This window comes from Astatotilapia calliptera, chromosome 22 (assembly GCF_964374335.1).
Source record: "Astatotilapia calliptera chromosome 22, fAstCal68.1, whole genome shotgun sequence".
NCBI classification, from domain to species: domain Eukaryota; kingdom Metazoa; phylum Chordata; class Actinopteri; order Cichliformes; family Cichlidae; genus Astatotilapia; species Astatotilapia calliptera.
This window is the reverse complement of record NC_137442.1, coordinates 15,039,040-15,060,992: the sequence shown is the minus strand read 5'-3', so window position 1 is coordinate 15,060,992 and position 21,953 is coordinate 15,039,040. Positions and strand designations below refer to the sequence as shown.

At 33.4% G+C, this 21,953-nt stretch overlaps 13 non-coding genes across 13 annotated transcripts; all 13 read left to right on the top strand.

Annotated features, from left to right (window-relative positions):
- Positions 1–1,098: 1,098 nt before the first annotated feature.
- Positions 1,099–1,170, top strand: trnah-gug (transfer RNA histidin (anticodon GUG)). The gene has a single exon. It is a non-coding gene; the product is annotated as a tRNA-His (tRNA).
- A 1,209-nt stretch (positions 1,171–2,379) lies between these two features.
- On the top strand, positions 2,380–2,451 carry trnah-gug (transfer RNA histidin (anticodon GUG)). The gene has a single exon. It is a non-coding gene; the product is annotated as a tRNA-His (tRNA).
- Positions 2,452–4,106: 1,655 nt separating this feature from the next.
- On the top strand, positions 4,107–4,178 carry trnah-gug (transfer RNA histidin (anticodon GUG)). Its single transcript has one exon. It is a non-coding gene; the product is annotated as a tRNA-His (tRNA).
- A 1,208-nt stretch (positions 4,179–5,386) lies between these two features.
- Positions 5,387–5,458, top strand: trnah-gug (transfer RNA histidin (anticodon GUG)). The gene has a single exon. It is a non-coding gene; the product is annotated as a tRNA-His (tRNA).
- A 2,501-nt stretch (positions 5,459–7,959) lies between these two features.
- Positions 7,960–8,031, top strand: trnah-gug (transfer RNA histidin (anticodon GUG)). Its single transcript has one exon. It is a non-coding gene; the product is annotated as a tRNA-His (tRNA).
- A 1,649-nt stretch (positions 8,032–9,680) lies between these two features.
- Positions 9,681–9,752, top strand: trnah-gug (transfer RNA histidin (anticodon GUG)). The gene has a single exon. It is a non-coding gene; the product is annotated as a tRNA-His (tRNA).
- A 1,208-nt stretch (positions 9,753–10,960) lies between these two features.
- On the top strand, positions 10,961–11,032 carry trnah-gug (transfer RNA histidin (anticodon GUG)). The gene has a single exon. It is a non-coding gene; the product is annotated as a tRNA-His (tRNA).
- Positions 11,033–12,333: 1,301 nt separating this feature from the next.
- trnah-gug (transfer RNA histidin (anticodon GUG)) lies at positions 12,334–12,405 on the top strand. Its single transcript has one exon. It is a non-coding gene; the product is annotated as a tRNA-His (tRNA).
- A 1,390-nt stretch (positions 12,406–13,795) lies between these two features.
- Positions 13,796–13,867, top strand: trnah-gug (transfer RNA histidin (anticodon GUG)). Its single transcript has one exon. It is a non-coding gene; the product is annotated as a tRNA-His (tRNA).
- A 1,876-nt stretch (positions 13,868–15,743) lies between these two features.
- trnah-gug (transfer RNA histidin (anticodon GUG)) lies at positions 15,744–15,815 on the top strand. The gene has a single exon. It is a non-coding gene; the product is annotated as a tRNA-His (tRNA).
- A 1,208-nt stretch (positions 15,816–17,023) lies between these two features.
- On the top strand, positions 17,024–17,095 carry trnah-gug (transfer RNA histidin (anticodon GUG)). Its single transcript has one exon. It is a non-coding gene; the product is annotated as a tRNA-His (tRNA).
- Positions 17,096–18,396: 1,301 nt separating this feature from the next.
- trnah-gug (transfer RNA histidin (anticodon GUG)) lies at positions 18,397–18,468 on the top strand. Its single transcript has one exon. It is a non-coding gene; the product is annotated as a tRNA-His (tRNA).
- A 1,390-nt stretch (positions 18,469–19,858) lies between these two features.
- Positions 19,859–19,930, top strand: trnah-gug (transfer RNA histidin (anticodon GUG)). Its single transcript has one exon. It is a non-coding gene; the product is annotated as a tRNA-His (tRNA).
- The last annotated feature ends 2,023 nt before the right edge of the window (positions 19,931–21,953 follow it).

Genomic DNA, 21,953 nt, shown 5'->3' with positions numbered 1-21,953 from the left:
TGTACATTCTAATTCTGTTGTTTTCATTCAAATTCCGTTGTTTTCATTCAAATTCCATTGTTTTCATTCAAATTCTGTTGTTTTCATTCAAATCCCATTGTTTTCATTCAAATTCCGTTGTTTTCATTCAATTTCCATTGTTTTCATTCAAATTCTGTTCTTTTCATTCTATTTCCATTGTTTTCATTCAAATTCCATTGTTTTCATTCAAATTCTGTTCTGTTATTCTAATTCCGTTGTTTTCCGTTGTTTTGATTCAAACTCTGTTCTGTACATTCTAATTCTGTTGTTTTCATTCAAATTCCGTTGTTTTCATTCAATTTCCATTGTTTTCATTCAAATTCTGTTCTTTTCATTCTATTTCCATTGTTTTCATTCAAATTCCATTGTTTTCATTCAAATTCTGTTCTGGTATTCTAATTCCGTTGTTTTCATTCAAATTCCATTGTTTTCATTCAAATTCTGTTCTTTTCATTCTATTTCCATTGTTTTCATTCAAATTCCATTGTTTTGATTCGAATTCTGTTGTTTTCATTCAAATCCCATTGTTTTCATTCAAATTCCGTTGTTTTCATTCAATTTCCATTGTTTTCATTCAAATTCTGTTCTTTTCATTCTATTTCCATTGTTTTCATTCAAATTGCATTGTTTTCATTCAAATTCTGTTCTGTTATTCTAATTCCGTTGTTTTCCGTTGTTTTGATTCAAACTCTGTTCTGTACATTCTAATTCTGTTGTTTTCATTCAAATTCCGTTGTTTTCATTCAATTTCCATTGTTTTGATTCAAATTCTGTTGTTTGTTTTAATGTGGAAAAAGTGGTTGGGACAGATGTTCAAACAGAAGCGACACGCGGCTGCAGTTACAGTCTGTATTATGCGTTTGTTCTTCATATGAATCTGATGTGTGAACGATGCGCACGATTATGCGCGTGGCACAGTAAAAGCATCTGCATTAACACAGAGACATCTGGCGTTCTGACGGTAAATAATGTCTGCTGTTCTTTTGCGCATCGTACAGGTTACTGTTCAAGTATATATAGTGGAGCGAGACAACTGCAAGATACAGACTGCAACTGACAGCATGACCTACCGTGCCAGCCGTGATCGTATAGTGGTTAGTACTCTGCGTTGTGGCCGCAGCAACCCCGGTTCGAATCCGGGTCACGGCAGTGTGATTGCAGAGCAAGTAATTGTAGCAGGTCAGCGTGAATGATTACAGGCATGATTTTTTTCATTGTTGGTACTGGATTGCCCAATCAAATTTCTTAACATAACCAGCTTTTCCTTACCTTACCTTTGAACTCATCAACCAGTTTTTTTTTTCATTTTTACAACAGAGTTTAAACTTCCGTTGTTTTCATTCAAATTCTGTTTTGTTCATTCTAATTCCGTTGTTTTCATTCAAATTCCATTGTTTTCATTCAAATTCTGTTGTTTTCATTCAAATTCCGTTCTTTTCATTCAAATTCTGTTGTTTTCATTCAAATTCTGTTTTGTTCATTCTAATTCCGTTGTTTTCATTGAAATTCCGTTGTTTTCATTCAAATGCTTTTGTTTTCATTCTAATTCTACTCTTTTTATTCCAATTCCATTGTTTGTTCTCAAATTCTGTTGTTTTCATTCAAATTCCATTGTTTTCATTCAAATTCTGTTGTTTTCATTCAAATCCCATTGTTTTCATTCAAATTCCATTGTTTTCATTCAATTTCCATTGTTTTCATTCAAATTCTGTTCTTTTCATTCTATTTCCATTGTTTTCATTCAAATTCTGTTGTTTTCATTCAAATTCCATTGTTTTGATTCAAATTCTGTTGTTTTCATTCAAATCCCATTGTTTTCATCCAAATTCCGTTGTTTTCATTCAATTTCCATTGTTTTCATTCAAATTCTGTTCTTTTCATTCTATTTCCATTGTTTTCATTCAAATTCCATTGTTTTCATTCAAATTCTGTTCTGTTATTCTAATTCCGTTGTTTTCCGTTGTTTTGATTCAAACTCTGTTCTGTACATTCTAATTCTGTTGTTTTCATTCAAATTCCGTTGTTTTCATTCAAATTCCATTGTTTTGATTCAAATTCTGTTGTTTGTTTTAATGTGGAAAAAGTGGTTGGGAAAGATGTTCAAACAGAAGCGACACGCGGCTGCAGTTACAGTCTGTATTATGCGTTTGTTCTTCATATGAATCTGATGTGTGAACGATGCGCACATTTATGCACGTGGCACAGTAAAAGCATCTGCAATTACACAGAGACATCTGGTGTTCTGACGGTAAATAATATCTGCTGTTCGCATCGTACAGGTCACTGTTCAAGTATATATAGTGGAGTGAGACAACTGCAAGATACAGACTGCAACTGACAGCATGACCTAGCGTGCCAGCCGTGATCGTATAGTGGTTAGTACTCTGCGTTGTGGCCGCAGCAACCCCGGTTCGAATCCGGGTCACGGCAGTGTGGTTGTGATTGCAGAGCAAGTAATTGTAGCAGGTCAGCGTGAATGATTACAGGCATGTTTTTTCATTGTTGGTACTGGATTGCCCAATCAAATTTCTTAACATAACCAGCTTTTCCTTACCTTACCTGTGAACTCATCAACCAGTTTTTTTTTCATTTTTACAACAGAGTTTAAATTTCCATTGTTTTCATTCAAATTCTGTTTTGTTCATTCTAATTCCGTTGTTTTCATTGAAATTCCGTTGTTTTCATTCAAATGCTTTTGTTTTCATTCTAATTCTACTCTTTTTATTCCAATTCCATTGTTTGTTCTCAAATTCTGTTGTTTTCATTCAAATTCCATTGTTTTCATTCAAATTCTGTTGTTTTCATTCAAATCCCATTGTTTTCATTCAAATTCCGTTGTTTTCATTCAATTTCCATTGTTTTCATTCAAATTCTGTTCTTTTCATTCTATTTCCATTGTTTTCATTCAAATTCCATTGTTTTCATTCAAATTCTGTTCTGTTATTCTAATTCCGTTGTTTTCCGTTGTTTTGATTCAAACTCTGTTCTGTACATTCTAATTCTGTTGTTTTCATTCAAATTCCGTTGTTTTCATTCAAATTCCATTGTTTTCATTCAAATTCTGTTGTTTTCATTCAAATCCCATTGTTTTCATTCAAATTCCGTTGTTTTCATTCAATTTCCATTGTTTTCATTCAAATTCTGTTCTTTTCATTCTATTTCCATTGTTTTCATTCAAATTCCATTGTTTTCATTCAAATTCTGTTCTGTTATTCTAATTCCGTTGTTTTCCGTTGTTTTGATTCAAACTCTGTTCTGTACATTCTAATTCTGTTGTTTTCATTCAAATTCCGTTGTTTTCATTCAATTTCCATTGTTTTCATTCAAATTCTGTTCTTTTCATTCTATTTCCATTGTTTTCATTCAAATTCCATTGTTTTCATTCAAATTCTGTTCTGGTATTCTAATTCCGTTGTTTTCATTCAAATTCCATTGTTTTCATTCAAATTCTGTTCTTTTCATTCTATTTCCATTGTTTTCATTCAAATTCCATTGTTTTGATTCGAATTCTGTTGTTTTCATTCAAATCCCATTGTTTTCATTCAAATTCCGTTGTTTTCATTCAATTTCCATTGTTTTCATTCAAATTCTGTTCTTTTCATTCTATTTCCATTGTTTTCATTCAAATTCCATTGTTTTCATTCAAATTCTGTTCTGTTATTCTAATTCCGTTGTTTTCCGTTGTTTTGATTCAAACTCTGTTCTGTACATTCTAATTCTGTTGTTTTCATTCAAATTCCGTTGTTTTCATTCAATTTCCATTGTTTTGATTCAAATTCTGTTGTTTGTTTTAATGTGGAAAAAGTGGTTGGGACAGATGTTCAAACAGAAGCGACACGCGGCTGCAGTTACAGTCTGTATTATGCGTTTGTTCTTCATATGAATCTGATGTGTGAACGATGCGCACGATTATGCGCGTGGCACAGTAAAAGCATCTGCATTAACACAGAGACATCTGGCGTTCTGACGGTAAATAATGTCTGCTGTTCTTTTGCGCATCGTACAGGTTACTGTTCAAGTATATATAGTGGAGCGAGACAACTGCAAGATACAGACTGCAACTGACAGCATGACCTACCGTGCCAGCCGTGATCGTATAGTGGTTAGTACTCTGCGTTGTGGCCGCAGCAACCCCGGTTCGAATCCGGGTCACGGCAGTGTGATTGCAGAGCAAGTAATTGTAGCAGGTCAGCGTGAATGATTACAGGCATGATTTTTTTCATTGTTGGTACTGGATTGCCCAATCAAATTTCTTAACATAACCAGCTTTTCCTTACCTTACCTGTGAACTCATCAACCAGTTTTTTTTTCATTTTTACAACAGAGTTTAAACTTCCGTTGTTTTCATTCAAATTCTGTTTTGTTCATTCTAATTCCGTTGTTTTCATTCAAATTCCATTGTTTTCATTCAAATTCTGTTGTTTTCATTCAAATTCCGTTCTTTTCATTCAAATTCTGTTGTTTTCATTCAAATTCTGTTTTGTTCATTCTAATTCCGTTGTTTTCATTGAAATTCCGTTGTTTTCATTCAAATGCTTTTGTTTTCATTCTAATTCTACTCTTTTTATTCCAATTCCATTGTTTGTTCTCAAATTCTGTTGTTTTCATTCAAATTCCATTGTTTTCATTCAAATTCTGTTGTTTTCATTCAAATCCCATTGTTTTCATTCAAATTCCATTGTTTTCATTCAATTTCCATTGTTTTCATTCAAATTCTGTTCTTTTCATTCTATTTCCATTGTTTTCATTCAAATTCTGTTGTTTTCATTCAAATTCCATTGTTTTGATTCAAATTCTGTTGTTTTCATTCAAATCCCATTGTTTTCATCCAAATTCCGTTGTTTTCATTCAATTTCCATTGTTTTCATTCAAATTCTGTTCTTTTCATTCTATTTCCATTGTTTTCATTCAAATTCCATTGTTTTCATTCAAATTCTGTTCTGTTATTCTAATTCCGTTGTTTTCCGTTGTTTTGATTCAAACTCTTTTCTGTACATTCTAATTCTGTTGTTTTCATTCAAATTCCGTTGTTTTCATTCAAATTCCATTGTTTTGATTCAAATTCTGTTGTTTGTTTTAATGTGGAAAAAGTGGTTGGGAAAGATGTTCAAACAGAAGCGACACGCGGCTGCAGTTACAGTCTGTATTATGCGTTTGTTCTTCATATGAATCTGATGTGTGAACGATGCGCACATTTATGCACGTGGCACAGTAAAAGCATCTGCAATTACACAGAGACATCTGGTGTTCTGACGGTAAATAATATCTGCTGTTCGCATCGTACAGGTCACTGTTCAAGTATATATAGTGGAGTGAGACAACTGCAAGATACAGACTGCAACTGACAGCATGACCTACCGTGCCAGCCGTGATCGTATAGTGGTTAGTACTCTGCGTTGTGGCCGCAGCAACCCCGGTTCGAATCCGGGTCACGGCAGTGTGATTGCAAAGCAAGTAATTGTAGCAGGTCAGCGTGAATGATTACAGGCATGATTTTTTTCATTGTTGGTACTGGATTGCCCAATCAAATTTCTTAACATAACCAGCTTTTCCTTACCTTACCTGTGAACTCATCAACCAGTTTTTTTTCATTTTTACAACAGAGTTTAAACTTCCGTTGTTTTCATTCAAATTCTGTTTTGTTCATTCTAATTCTGTTGTTTTCATTCAAATCCCGTTGTTTTCATTCAAATTCCATTGTTTTCATTCAATTTCCATTGTTTTCATTCAAATTCTGTTCTTTTCATTCTATTTCCATTGTTTTCATTCAAATTCCGTTGTTTTCATTCAATTTCCATTGTTTTCATTCAAATTCTGTTGTTTTCATTCTATTTCCATTGTTTTCATTCAAATTCTGTTGTTTTCATTCAAATTCCATTGTTTTGATTCGAATTCTGTTGTTTTCATTCAAATCCCATTGTTTTCATTCAAATTCCATTGTTTTCATTCAATTTCCATTGTTTTCATTCAAATTCTGTTCTTTTCATTCTATTTCCATTGTTTTCATTCAAATTCCATTGTTTTCATTCAAATTCTGTTCTGTTATTCTAATTCCGTTGTTTTCCGTTGTTTTGATTCAAACTCTGTTCTGTACATTCTAATTCCGTTGTTTTCATTCAAATTCCGTTGTTTTCATTCAAATTCCATTGTTTTGATTCAAATTCTGTTGTTTGTTTTAATGTGGAAAAAGTGGTTGGGACAGATGTTCAAACAGAAGCGACACGCGGCTGCAGTTACAGTCTGTATTATGCGTTTGTTCTTCATATGAATCTGATGTGTGAACGATGCGCACGATTATGCGCGTGGCACAGTAAAAGCATCTGCATTAACACAGAGACATCTGGCGTTCTGACGGTAAATAATGTCTGCTGTTCTTTTGCGCATCGTACAGGTCACTGTTCAAGTATATATAGTGGAGTGAGACAACTGCAAGATACAGACTGCAACTGACAGCATGACCTAGCGTGCCAGCAGTGATCGTATAGTGGTTAGTACTCTGCGTTGTGGCCGCAGCAACCCCGGTTCGAATCCGGGTCACGGCAGTGTGGTTGTGATTGCAGAGCAAGTAATTGTAGCAGGTCAGCGTGAATGATTACAGGCATGTTTTTTCATTGTTGGTACTGGATTGCCCAATCAAATTTCTTAACATAACCAGCTTTTCCTTACCTTACCTGTGAACTCATCAACCAGTTTTTTTTTCATTTTTACAACAGAGTTTAAATTTCCATTGTTTTCATTCAAATTCTGTTTTGTTCATTCTAATTCCGTTGTTTTCATTGAAATTCCGTTGTTTTCATTCAAATGCTTTTGTTTTCATTCTAATTCTACTCTTTTTATTCCAATTCCATTGTTTGTTCTCAAATTCTGTTGTTTTCATTCAAATTCCATTGTTTTCATTCAAATTCTGTTGTTTTCATTCAAATCCCATTGTTTTCATTCAAATTCCGTTGTTTTCATTCAATTTCCATTGTTTTCATTCAAATTCTGTTCTTTTCATTCTATTTCCATTGTTTTCATTCAAATTCCATTGTTTTCATTCAAATTCTGTTCTGTTATTCTAATTCCGTTGTTTTCCGTTGTTTTGATTCAAACTCTGTTCTGTACATTCTAATTCTGTTGTTTTCATTCAAATTCCGTTGTTTTCATTCAAATTCCATTGTTTTCATTCAAATTCTGTTGTTTTCATTCAAATCCCATTGTTTTCATTCAAATTCCGTTGTTTTCATTCAATTTCCATTGTTTTCATTCAAATTCTGTTCTTTTCATTCTATTTCCATTGTTTTCATTCAAATTCCATTGTTTTCATTCAAATTCTGTTCTGTTATTCTAATTCCGTTGTTTTCCGTTGTTTTGATTCAAACTCTGTTCTGTACATTCTAATTCTGTTGTTTTCATTCAAATTCCGTTGTTTTCATTCAATTTCCATTGTTTTCATTCAAATTCTGTTCTTTTCATTCTATTTCCATTGTTTTCATTCAAATTCCATTGTTTTCATTCAAATTCTGTTCTGTTATTCTAATTCCGTTGTTTTCCGTTGTTTTGATTCAAACTCTGTTCTGTACATTCTAATTCCGTTGTTTTCATTCAAATTCCATTGTTTTCATTCAAATTCCATTGTTTTCATTCAAATTCTGTTGTTTGTTTTAATGTGGAAAAAGTGGTTGGGACAGATGTTCAAACAGAAGCGACACGCGGCTGCAGTTACAGTCTGTATTATGCGTTTGTTCTTCATATGAATCTGATGTGTGAACGATGCGCACGATTATGCGCGTGGCACAGTAAAAGCATCTGCATTAACACAGAGACATCTGGCGTTCTGACGGTAAATAATGTCTGCTGTTCTTTTGCGCATCGTACAGGTCACTGTTCAAGTATATATAGTGGAGTGAGACAACTGCAAGATACAGACTGCAACTGACAGCATGACCTAGCGTGCCAGCCGTGATCGTATAGTGGTTAGTACTCTGCGTTGTGGCCGCAGCAACCCCGGTTCGAATCCGGGTCACGGCAGTGTGATTGCAGAGCAAGTAATTGTAGCAGGTCAGCGTGAATGATTACAGGCATGTTTTTTCATTGTTGGTACTGGATTGCCCAATCAAATTTCTTAACATAACCAGCTTTTCCTTACCTTACCTGTGAACTCATCAACCAGTTTTTTTTTCATTTTTACAACAGAGTTTAAATTTCCATTGTTTTCATTCAAATTCTGTTTTGTTCATTCTAATTCCGTTGTTTTCATTGAAATTCCGTTGTTTTCATTCAAATGCTTTTGTTTTCATTCTAATTCTACTCTTTTTATTCCAATTCCATTGTTTGTTCTCAAATTCTGTTGTTTTCATTCAAATTCCATTGTTTTCATTCAAATTCTGTTGTTTTCATTCAAATCCCATTGTTTTCATTCAAATTCCGTTGTTTTCATTCAATTTCCATTGTTTTCATTCAAATTCTGTTCTTTTCATTCTATTTCCATTGTTTTCATTCAAATTCCATTGTTTTCATTCAAATTCTGTTCTGTTATTCTAATTCCGTTGTTTTCCGTTGTTTTGATTCAAACTCTGTTCTGTACATTCTAATTCTGTTGTTTTCATTCAAATTCCGTTGTTTTCATTCAAATTCCATTGTTTTCATTCAAATTCTGTTGTTTTCATTCAAATCCCATTGTTTTCATTCAAATTCCGTTGTTTTCATTCAATTTCCATTGTTTTCATTCAAATTCTGTTCTTTTCATTCTATTTCCATTGTTTTCATTCAAATTCCATTGTTTTCATTCAAATTCTGTTCTGTTATTCTAATTCCGTTGTTTTCCGTTGTTTTGATTCAAACTCTGTTCTGTACATTCTAATTCTGTTGTTTTCATTCAAATTCCGTTGTTTTCATTCAATTTCCATTGTTTTCATTCAAATTCTGTTCTTTTCATTCTATTTCCATTGTTTTCATTCAAATTCCATTGTTTTCATTCAAATTCTGTTCTGGTATTCTAATTCCGTTGTTTTCATTCAAATTCCATTGTTTTCATTCAAATTCTGTTCTTTTCATTCTATTTCCATTGTTTTCATTCAAATTCCATTGTTTTGATTCGAATTCTGTTGTTTTCATTCAAATCCCATTGTTTTCATTCAAATTCCGTTGTTTTCATTCAATTTCCATTGTTTTCATTCAAATTCTGTTCTTTTCATTCTATTTCCATTGTTTTCATTCAAATTGCATTGTTTTCATTCAAATTCTGTTCTGTTATTCTAATTCCGTTGTTTTCCGTTGTTTTGATTCAAACTCTGTTCTGTACATTCTAATTCTGTTGTTTTCATTCAAATTCCGTTGTTTTCATTCAATTTCCATTGTTTTGATTCAAATTCTGTTGTTTGTTTTAATGTGGAAAAAGTGGTTGGGACAGATGTTCAAACAGAAGCGACACGCGGCTGCAGTTACAGTCTGTATTATGCGTTTGTTCTTCATATGAATCTGATGTGTGAACGATGCGCACGATTATGCGCGTGGCACAGTAAAAGCATCTGCATTAACACAGAGACATCTGGCGTTCTGACGGTAAATAATGTCTGCTGTTCTTTTGCGCATCGTACAGGTTACTGTTCAAGTATATATAGTGGAGCGAGACAACTGCAAGATACAGACTGCAACTGACAGCATGACCTACCGTGCCAGCCGTGATCGTATAGTGGTTAGTACTCTGCGTTGTGGCCGCAGCAACCCCGGTTCGAATCCGGGTCACGGCAGTGTGATTGCAGAGCAAGTAATTGTAGCAGGTCAGCGTGAATGATTACAGGCATGATTTTTTTCATTGTTGGTACTGGATTGCCCAATCAAATTTCTTAACATAACCAGCTTTTCCTTACCTTACCTTTGAACTCATCAACCAGTTTTTTTTTCATTTTTACAACAGAGTTTAAACTTCCGTTGTTTTCATTCAAATTCTGTTTTGTTCATTCTAATTCCGTTGTTTTCATTCAAATTCCATTGTTTTCATTCAAATTCTGTTGTTTTCATTCAAATTCCGTTCTTTTCATTCAAATTCTGTTGTTTTCATTCAAATTCTGTTTTGTTCATTCTAATTCCGTTGTTTTCATTGAAATTCCGTTGTTTTCATTCAAATGCTTTTGTTTTCATTCTAATTCTACTCTTTTTATTCCAATTCCATTGTTTGTTCTCAAATTCTGTTGTTTTCATTCAAATTCCATTGTTTTCATTCAAATTCTGTTGTTTTCATTCAAATCCCATTGTTTTCATTCAAATTCCATTGTTTTCATTCAATTTCCATTGTTTTCATTCAAATTCTGTTCTTTTCATTCTATTTCCATTGTTTTCATTCAAATTCTGTTGTTTTCATTCAAATTCCATTGTTTTGATTCAAATTCTGTTGTTTTCATTCAAATCCCATTGTTTTCATCCAAATTCCGTTGTTTTCATTCAATTTCCATTGTTTTCATTCAAATTCTGTTCTTTTCATTCTATTTCCATTGTTTTCATTCAAATTCCATTGTTTTCATTCAAATTCTGTTCTGTTATTCTAATTCCGTTGTTTTCCGTTGTTTTGATTCAAACTCTGTTCTGTACATTCTAATTCTGTTGTTTTCATTCAAATTCCGTTGTTTTCATTCAAATTCCATTGTTTTGATTCAAATTCTGTTGTTTGTTTTAATGTGGAAAAAGTGGTTGGGAAAGATGTTCAAACAGAAGCGACACGCGGCTGCAGTTACAGTCTGTATTATGCGTTTGTTCTTCATATGAATCTGATGTGTGAACGATGCGCACATTTATGCACGTGGCACAGTAAAAGCATCTGCAATTACACAGAGACATCTGGTGTTCTGACGGTAAATAATATCTGCTGTTCGCATCGTACAGGTCACTGTTCAAGTATATATAGTGGAGTGAGACAACTGCAAGATACAGACTGCAACTGACAGCATGACCTAGCGTGCCAGCCGTGATCGTATAGTGGTTAGTACTCTGCGTTGTGGCCGCAGCAACCCCGGTTCGAATCCGGGTCACGGCAGTGTGGTTGTGATTGCAGAGCAAGTAATTGTAGCAGGTCAGCGTGAATGATTACAGGCATGATTTTTTTCATTGTTGGTACTGGATTGCCCAATCAAATTTCTTAACATAACCAGCTTTTCCTTACCTTACCTGTGAACTCATCAACCAGTTTTTTTTTTCATTTTTACAACAGAGTTTAAACTTCCGTTGTTTTCATTCAAATTCTGTTTTGTTCATTCTAATTCCGTTGTTTTCATTCAAATTCCATTGTTTTCATTCAAATTCTGTTGTTTTCATTCAAATTCCGTTCTTTTCATTCAAATTCTGTTGTTTTCATTCAAATTCTGTTTTGTTCATTCTAATTCCGTTGTTTTCATTGAAATTCCGTTGTTTTCATTCAAATGCTTTTGTTTTCATTCTAATTCTACTCTTTTTATTCCAATTCCATTGTTTGTTCTCAAATTCTGTTGTTTTCATTCAAATTCCATTGTTTTCATTCAAATTCTGTTGTTTTCATTCAAATCCCATTGTTTTCATTCAAATTCCATTGTTTTCATTCAATTTCCATTGTTTTCATTCAAATTCTGTTCTTTTCATTCTATTTCCATTGTTTTCATTCAAATTCCGTTGTTTTCATTCAATTTCCATTGTTTTCATTCAAATTCTGTTGTTTTCATTCTATTTCCATTGTTTTCATTCAAATTCTGTTGTTTTCATTCAAATTCCATTGTTTTGATTCGAATTCTGTTGTTTTCATTCAAATCCCATTGTTTTCATTCAAATTCCATTGTTTTCATTCAATTTCCATTGTTTTCATTCAAATTCTGTTCTTTTCATTCTATTTCCATTGTTTTCATTCAAATTCCATTGTTTTCATTCAAATTCTGTTCTGTTATTCTAATTCCGTTGTTTTCCGTTGTTTTGATTCAAACTCTGTTCTGTACATTCTAATTCCGTTGTTTTCATTCAAATTCCGTTGTTTTCATTCAAATTCCATTGTTTTGATTCAAATTCTGTTGTTTGTTTTAATGTGGAAAAAGTGGTTGGGACAGATGTTCAAACAGAAGCGACACGCGGCTGCAGTTACAGTCTGTATTATGCGTTTGTTCTTCATATGAATCTGATGTGTGAACGATGCGCACGATTATGCGCGTGGCACAGTAAAAGCATCTGCATTAACACAGAGACATCTGGCGTTCTGACGGTAAATAATGTCTGCTGTTCTTTTGCGCATCGTACAGGTCACTGTTCAAGTATATATAGTGGAGTGAGACAACTGCAAGATACAGACTGCAACTGACAGCATGACCTAGCGTGCCAGCCGTGATCGTATAGTGGTTAGTACTCTGCGTTGTGGCCGCAGCAACCCCGGTTCGAATCCGGGTCACGGCAGTGTGATTGCAGAGCAAGTAATTGTAGCAGGTCAGCGTGAATGATTACAGGCATGTTTTTTCATTGTTGGTACTGGATTGCCCAATCAAATTTCTTAACATAACCAGCTTTTCCTTACCTTACCTGTGAACTCATCAACCAGTTTTTTTTTCATTTTTACAACAGAGTTTAAATTTCCATTGTTTTCATTCAAATTCTGTTTTGTTCATTCTAATTCCGTTGTTTTCATTGAAATTCTGTTGTTTTCATTCAAATGCTTTTGTTTTCATTCTAATTCTACTCTTTTTATTCCAATTCCATTGTTTGTTCTCAAATTCTGTTGTTTTCATTCAAATTCCATTGTTTTCATTCAAATTCTGTTGTTTTCATTCAAATCCCATTGTTTTCATTCAAATTCCGTTGTTTTCATTCAATTTCCATTGTTTTCATTCAAATTCTGTTCTTTTCATTCTATTTCCATTGTTTTCATTCAAATTCCATTGTTTTCATTCAAATTCTGTTCTGTTATTCTAATTCCGTTGTTTTCCGTTGTTTTGATTCAAACTCTGTTCTGTACATTCTAATTCTGTTGTTTTCATTCAAATTCCGTTGTTTTCATTCAAATTCCATTGTTTTCATTCAAATTCTGTTGTTTTCATTCAAATCCCATTGTTTTCATTCAAATTCCGTTGTTTTCATTCAATTTCCATTGTTTTCATTCAAATTCTGTTCTTTTCATTCTATTTCCATTGTTTTCATTCAAATTCCATTGTTTTCATTCAAATTCTGTTCTGTTATTCTAATTCCGTTGTTTTCCGTTGTTTTGATTCAAACTCTGTTCTGTACATTCTAATTCTGTTGTTTTCATTCAAATTCCGTTGTTTTCATTCAATTTCCATTGTTTTCATTCAAATTCTGTTCTTTTCATTCTATTTCCATTGTTTTCATTCAAATTCCATTGTTTTCATTCAAATTCTGTTCTGTTATTCTAATTCCGTTGTTTTCCGTTGTTTTGATTCAAACTCTGTTCTGTACATTCTAATTCCGTTGTTTTCATTCAAATTCCATTGTTTTCATTCAAATTCCATTGTTTTCATTCAAATTCTGTTGTTTGTTTTAATGTGGAAAAAGTGGTTGGGACAGATGTTCAAACAGAAGCGACACGCGGCTGCAGTTACAGTCTGTATTATGCGTTTGTTCTTCATATGAATCTGATGTGTGAACAATGCGCACGATTATGCGCGTGGCACAGTAAAAGCATCTGCATTAACACAGAGACATCTGGCGTTCTGACGGTAAATAATGTCTGCTGTTCTTTTGCGCATCGTACAGGTCACTGTTCAAGTATATATAGTGGAGTGAGACAACTGCAAGATACAGACTGCAACTGACAGCATGACCTAGCGTGCCAGCCGTGATCGTATAGTGGTTAGTACTCTGCGTTGTGGCCGCAGCAACCCCGGTTCGAATCCGGGTCACGGCACTGTGGTTGTGATTGCAGAGCAAGTAATTGTAGCAGGTCAGCGTGAATGATTACAGGCATGTTTTTTCATTGTTGTTACTGGATTGCCCAATCAAATTTCTTAACATAACCAGCTTTTCCTTACCTTACCTGTGAACTCATCAACCAGTTTTCTTTTTCATTTTTACAACAGAGTTTAAACTTCCGTTGTTTTCATTCAAATTCTGTTTTGTTCATTCTAATTCCGTTGTTTTCATTGAAATTCCGTTGTTTTCATTCAAATGCTTTTGTTTTCATTCTAATTCTACTCTTTTTATTCCAATTCCATTGTTTGTTCTCAAATTCTGTTGTTTTCATTCAAATTCCATTGTTTTCATTCAAATTCTGTTCTTTTCATTCAAATCCCATTGTTTTCATTCAAATTCCGTTGTTTTCATTCAATTTCCATTGTTTTCATTCAAATTCTGTTCTTTTCATTCTATTTCCATTGTTTTCATTCAAATCCCATTGTTTTCATTCAAATTCCATTGTTGTCATTCAAATTCTGTTCTTTTCATTCTATTTCCATTGTTTTCATTCAAATTCCATTGTTTTGATTCGAATTCTGTTGTTTTCATTCAAATCCCATTGTTTTCATTCAAATTCCGTTGTTTTCATTCAATTTCCATTGTTTTCATTCAAATTCTGTTCTTTTCATTCTATTTCCATTGTTTTCATTCAAATTCCATTGTTTTCATTCAAATTCTGTTCTGTTATTCTAATTCCGTTGTTTTCCGTTGTTTTGATTCAAACTCTGTTCTGTACATTCTAATTCTGTTGTTTTCATTCAAATTCCGTTGTTTTCATTCAAATTCCATTGTTTTCATTCAAATTCTGTTGTTTTCATTCAAATCCCATTGTTTTCATTCAAATTCCGTTGTTTTCATTCAATTTCCATTGTTTTCATTCAAATTCTGTTCTTTTCATTCTATTTCCATTGTTTTCATTCAAATTCCATTGTTTTCATTCAAATTCTGTTCTGTTATTCTAATTCCGTTGTTTTCCGTTGTTTTGATTCAAACTCTGTTCTGTACATTCTAATTCTGTTGTTTTCATTCAAATTCCGTTGTTTTCATTCAATTTCCATTGTTTTCATTCAAATTCTGTTCTTTTCATTCTATTTCCATTGTTTTCATTCAAATTCCATTGTTTTCATTCAAATTCTGTTCTGGTATTCTAATTCCGTTGTTTTCATTCAAATTCCATTGTTTTCATTCAAATTCTGTTCTTTTCATTCTATTTCCATTGTTTTCATTCAAATTCCATTGTTTTGATTCGAATTCTGTTGTTTTCATTCAAATCCCATTGTTTTCATTCAAATTCCGTTGTTTTCATTCAATTTCCATTGTTTTCATTCAAATTCTGTTCTTTTCATTCTATTTCCATTGTTTTCATTCAAATTCCATTGTTTTCATTCAAATTCTGTTCTGTTATTCTAATTCCGTTGTTTTCCGTTGTTTTGATTCAAACTCTGTTCTGTACATTCTAATTCTGTTGTTTTCATTCAAATTCCGTTGTTTTCATTCAATTTCCATTGTTTTGATTCAAATTCTGTTGTTTGTTTTAATGTGGAAAAAGTGGTTGGGACAGATGTTCAAACAGAAGCGACACGCGGCTGCAGTTACAGTCTGTATTATGCGTTTGTTCTTCATATGAATCTGATGTGTGAACGATGCGCACGATTATGCGCGTGGCACAGTAAAAGCATCTGCATTAACACAGAGACATCTGGCGTTCTGACGGTAAATAATGTCTGCTGTTCTTTTGCGCATCGTACAGGTTACTGTTCAAGTATATATAGTGGAGCGAGACAACTGCAAGATACAGACTGCAACTGACAGCATGACCTACCGTGCCAGCCGTGATCGTATAGTGGTTAGTACTCTGCGTTGTGGCCGCAGCAACCCCGGTTCGAATCCGGGTCACGGCAGTGTGATTGCAGAGCAAGTAATTGTAGCAGGTCAGCGTGAATGATTACAGGCATGATTTTTTTCATTGTTGGTACTGGATTGCCCAATCAAATTTCTTAACATAACCAGCTTTTCCTTACCTTACCTGTGAACTCATCAACCAGTTTTTTTTTCATTTTTACAACAGAGTTTAAACTTCCGTTGTTTTCATTCAAATTCTGTTTTGTTCATTCTAATTCCGTTGTTTTCATTCAAATTCCATTGTTTTCATTCAAATTCTGTTGTTTTCATTCAAATTCCGTTCTTTTCATTCAAATTCTGTTGTTTTCATTCAAATTCTGTTTTGTTCATTCTAATTCCGTTGTTTTCATTGAAATTCCGTTGTTTTCATTCAAATGCTTTTGTTTTCATTCTAATTCTACTCTTTTTATTCCAATTCCATTGTTTGTTCTCAAATTCTGTTGTTTTCATTCAAATTCCATTGTTTTCATTCAAATTCTGTTGTTTTCATTCAAATCCCATTGTTTTCATTCAAATTCCATTGTTTTCATTCAATTTCCATTGTTTTCATTCAAATTCTGTTCTTTTCATTCTATTTCCATTGTTTTCATTCAAATTCTGTTGTTTTCATTCAAATTCCATTGTTTTGATTCAAATTCTGTTGTTTTCATTCAAATCCCATTGTTTTCATCCAAATTCCGTTGTTTTCATTCAATTTCCATTGTTTTCATTCAAATTCTGTTCTTTTCATTCTATTTCCATTGTTTTCATTCAAATTCCATTGTTTTCATTCAAATTCTGTTCTGTTATTCTAATTCCGTTGTTTTCCGTTGTTTTGATTCAAACTCTGTTCTGTACATTCTAATTCTGTTGTTTTCATTCAAATTCCGTTGTTTTCATTCAAATTCCATTGTTTTGATTCAAATTCTGTTGTTTGTTTTAATGTGGAAAAAGTGGTTGGGAAAGATGTTCAAACAGAAGCGACACGCGGCTGCAGTTACAGTCTGTATTATGCGTTTGTTCTTCATATGAATCTGATGTGTGAACGATGCGCACATTTATGCACGTGGCACAGTAAAAGCATCTGCAATTACACAGAGACATCTGGTGTTCTGACGGTAAATAATATCTGCTGTTCGCATCGTACAGGTCACTGTTCAAGTATATATAGTGGAGTGAGACAACTGCAAGATACAGACTGCAACTGACAGCATGACCTAGCGTGCCAGCCGTGATCGTATAGTGGTTAGTACTCTGCGTTGTGGCCGCAGCAACCCCGGTTCGAATCCGGGTCACGGCAGTGTGGTTGTGATTGCAGAGCAAGTAATTGTAGCAGGTCAGCGTGAATGATTACAGGCATGATTTTTTTCATTGTTGGTACTGGATTGCCCAATCAAATTTCTTAACATAACCAGCTTTTCCTTACCTTACCTGTGAACTCATCAACCAGTTTTTTTTTTCATTTTTACAACAGAGTTTAAACTTCCGTTGTTTTCATTCAAATTCTGTTTTGTTCATTCTAATTCCGTTGTTTTCATTCAAATTCCATTGTTTTCATTCAAATTCTGTTGTTTTCATTCAAATTCCGTTCTTTTCATTCAAATTCTGTTGTTTTCATTCAAATTCTGTTTTGTTCATTCTAATTCCGTTGTTTTCATTGAAATTCCGTTGTTTTCATTCAAATGCTTTTGTTTTCATTCTAATTCTACTCTTTTTATTCCAATTCCATTGTTTGTTCTCAAATTCTGTTGTTTTCATTCAAATTCCATTGTTTTCATTCAAATTCTGTTGTTTTCATTCAAATCCCATTGTTTTCATTCAAATTCCATTGTTTTCATTCAATTTCCATTGTTTTCATTCAAATTCTGTTCTTTTCATTCTATTTCCATTGTTTTCATTCAAATTCCGTTGTTTTCATTCAATTTCCATTGTTTTCATTCAAATTCTGTTGTTTTCATTCTATTTCCATTGTTTTCATTCAAATTCTGTTGTTTTCATTCAAATTCCATTGTTTTGATTCGAATTCTGTTGTTTTCATTCAAATCCCATTGTTTTCATTCAAATTCCATTGTTTTCATTCAATTTCCATTGTTTTCATTCAAATTCTGTTCTTTTCATTCTATTTCCATTGTTTTCATTCAAATTGCATTGTTTTCATTCAAATTCTGTTCTGTTATTCTAATTCCGTTGTTTTCCGTTGTTTTGATTCAAACTCTGTTCTGTACATTCTAATTCCGTTGTTTTCATTCAAATTCCGTTGTTTTCATTCAAATTCCATTGTTTTGATTCAAATTCTGTTGTTTGTTTTAATGTGGAAAAAGTGGTTGGGACAGATGTTCAAACAGAAGCGACACGCGGCTGCAGTTACAGTCTGTATTATGCGTTTGTTCTTCATATGAATCTGATGTGTGAACGATGCGCACGATTATGCGCGTGGCACAGTAAAAGCATCTGCATTAACACAGAGACATCTGGCGTTCTGACGGTAAATAATGTCTGCTGTTCTTTTGCGCATCGTACAGGTCACTGTTCAAGTATATATAGTGGAGTGAGACAACTGCAAGATACAGACTGCAACTGACAGCATGACCTAGCGTGCCAGCCGTGATCGTATAGTGGTTAGTACTCTGCGTTGTGGCCGCAGCAACCCCGGTTCGAATCCGGGTCACGGCAGTGTGATTGCAGAGCAAGTAATTGTAGCAGGTCAGCGTGAATGATTACAGGCATGTTTTTTCATTGTTGGTACTGGATTGCCCAATCAAATTTCTTAACATAACCAGCTTTTCCTTACCTTACCTGTGAACTCATCAACCAGTTTTTTTTTCATTTTTACAACAGAGTTTAAATTTCCATTGTTTTCATTCAAATTCTGTTTTGTTCATTCTAATTCCGTTGTTTTCATTGAAATTCTGTTGTTTTCATTCAAATGCTTTTGTTTTCATTCTAATTCTACTCTTTTTATTCCAATTCCATTGTTTGTTCTCAAATTCTGTTGTTTTCATTCAAATTCCATTGTTTTCATTCAAATTCTGTTGTTTTCATTCAAATCCCATTGTTTTCATTCAAATTCCGTTGTTTTCATTCAATTTCCATTGTTTTCATTCAAATTCTGTTCTTTTCATTCTATTTCCATTGTTTTCATTCAAATTCCATTGTTTTCATTCAAATTCTGTTCTGTTATTCTAATTCCGTTGTTTTCCGTTGTTTTGATTCAAACTCTGTTCTGTACATTCTAATTCTGTTGTTTTCATTCAAATTCCGTTGTTTTCATTCAAATTCCATTGTTTTCATTCAAATTCTGTTGTTTTCATTCAAATCCCATTGTTTTCATTCAAATTCCGTTGTTTTCATTCAATTTCCATTGTTTTCATTCAAATTCTGTTCTTTTCATTCTATTTCCATTGTTTTCATTCAAATTCCATTGTTTTCATTCAAATTCTGTTCTGTTATTCTAATTCCGTTGTTTTCCGTTGTTTTGATTCAAACTCTGTTCTGTACATTCTAATTCTGTTGTTTTCATTCAAATTCCGTTGTTTTCATTCAATTTCCATTGTTTTCATTCAAATTCTGTTCTTTTCATTCTATTTCCATTGTTTTCATTCAAATTCCATTGTTTTCATTCAAATTCTGTTCTGTTATTCTAATTCCGTTGTTTTCCGTTGTTTTGATTCAAACTCTGTTCTGTACATTCTAATTCCGTTGTTTTCATTCAAATTCCATTGTTTTCATTCAAATTCCATTGTTTTCATTCAAATTCTGTTGTTTGTTTTAATGTGGAAAAAGTGGTTGGGACAGATGTTCAAACAGAAGCGACACGCGGCTGCAGTTACAGTCTGTATTATGCGTTTGTTCTTCATATGAATCTGATGTGTGAACAATGCGCACGATTATGCGCGTGGCACAGTAAAAGCATCTGCATTAACACAGAGACATCTGGCGTTCTGACGGTAAATAATGTCTGCTGTTCTTTTGCGCATCGTACAGGTCACTGTTCAAGTATATATAGTGGAGTGAGACAACTGCAAGATACAGACTGCAACTGACAGCATGACCTAGCGTGCCAGCCGTGATCGTATAGTGGTTAGTACTCTGCGTTGTGGCCGCAGCAACCCCGGTTCGAATCCGGGTCACGGCACTGTGGTTGTGATTGCAGAGCAAGTAATTGTAGCAGGTCAGCGTGAATGATTACAGGCATGTTTTTTCATTGTTGTTACTGGATTGCCCAATCAAATTTCTTAACATAACCAGCTTTTCCTTACCTTACCTGTGAACTCATCAACCAGTTTTCTTTTTCATTTTTACAACAGAGTTTAAACTTCCGTTGTTTTCATTCAAATTCTGTTTTGTTCATTCTAATTCCGTTGTTTTCATTGAAATTCCGTTGTTTTCATTCAAATGCTTTTGTTTTCATTCTAATTCTACTCTTTTTATTCCAATTCCATTGTTTGTTCTCAAATTCTGTTGTTTTCATTCAAATTCCATTGTTTTCATTCAAATTCTGTTCTTTTCATTCAAATCCCATTGTTTTCATTCAAATTCCGTTGTTTTCATTCAATTTCCATTGTTTTCATTCAAATTCTGTTCTTTTCATTCTATTTCCATTGTTTTCATTCAAATCCCATTGTTTTCATTCAAATTCCATTGTTGTCATTCAAATTCTGTTCTTTTCATTCTATTTCCATTGTTTTCATTCAAATTCCATTGTTTTGATTCGAATTCTGTTGTTTTCATTCAAATCCCATTGTTTTCATTCAAATTCCGTTGTTTTCATTCAATTTCCATTGTTTTCATTCAAATTCTGTTCTTTTCATTCTATTTCCATTGTTTTCATTCAAATTCCATTGTTTTCATTCAAATTCTGTTCTGTTATTCTAATTCCGTTGTTTTCCGTTGTTTTGATTCAAACTCTGTTCTGTACATTCTAATTCTGTTGTTTTCATTCAAATTCCGTTGTTTTCATTCAAATTCCATTGTTTTGATTCAAATTCTGTTGTTTGTTTTAATGTGGAAAAAGTGGTTGGGACAGATGTTCAAACAGAAGCGACACGCGGCTGCAGTTACAGTCTGTATTATGCGTTTGTTCTTCATATGAATCTGATGTGTGAACGATGCGCACGATTATGCGCGTGGCACAGTAAAAGCATCTGCATTAACACAGAGACATCTGGCGTTCTGACGGTAAATAATGTCTGCTGTTCTTTTGCGCATCGTACAGGTCACTGTTCAAGTATATATAGTGGAGTGAGAGAACTGCAAGGTACAGACTGCAACTGACAGCATAATCCAGCGCGCCAGCCGTGATCGTATAGTGGTTAATACTCTGCGTCGTGGCCGCAGCAACCCCGGTTCGAATCCGGGTCACCGCAGTGTGGTTGTGATTGCAGAGCAAGTAATTGTAGCAGGTCAGCGTGAATGATTACAGGCATGATTTTTTTCATTGTTGGTACTGGATTGCCCAATCAAATTTCTTAACATAACCAGCTTTTCCTTACCTTACCTGTGAACTCATCAACCAGTTTTTTTTTCATTTTTACAACAGAGTTTAAACTTCCGTTGTTTTCATTCAAATTCTGTTTTGTTCATTCTAATTCCGTTGTTTTCATTCAAATTCCATTGTTTTCATTCAAATTCTGTTGTTTTCATTCAAATTCCGTTCTTTTCATTCAAATTCTGTTGTTTTCATTCAAATTCTGTTTTGTTCATTCTAATTCCGTTGTTTTCATTGAAATTCCGTTGTTTTCATTCAAATGCTTTTGTTTTCATTCTAATTCTACTCTTTTTATTCCAATTCCATTGTTTGTTCTCAAATTCTGTTGTTTTCATTCAAATTCCATTGTTTTCATTCAAATTCTGTTGTTTTCATTCAAATCCCATTGTTTTCATTCAAATTCCATTGTTTTCATTCAATTTCCATTGTTTTCATTCAAATTCTGTTCTTTTCATTCTATTTCCATTGTTTTCATTCAAATTCCGTTGTTTTCATTCAATTTCCATTGTTTTCATTCAAATTCTGTTGTTTTCATTCTATTTCCATTGTTTTCATTCAAATTCTGTTGTTTTCATTCAAATTCCATTGTTTTGATTCGAATTCTGTTGTTTTCATTCAAATCCCATTGTTTTCATTCAAATTCCATTGTTTTCATTCAATTTCCATTGTT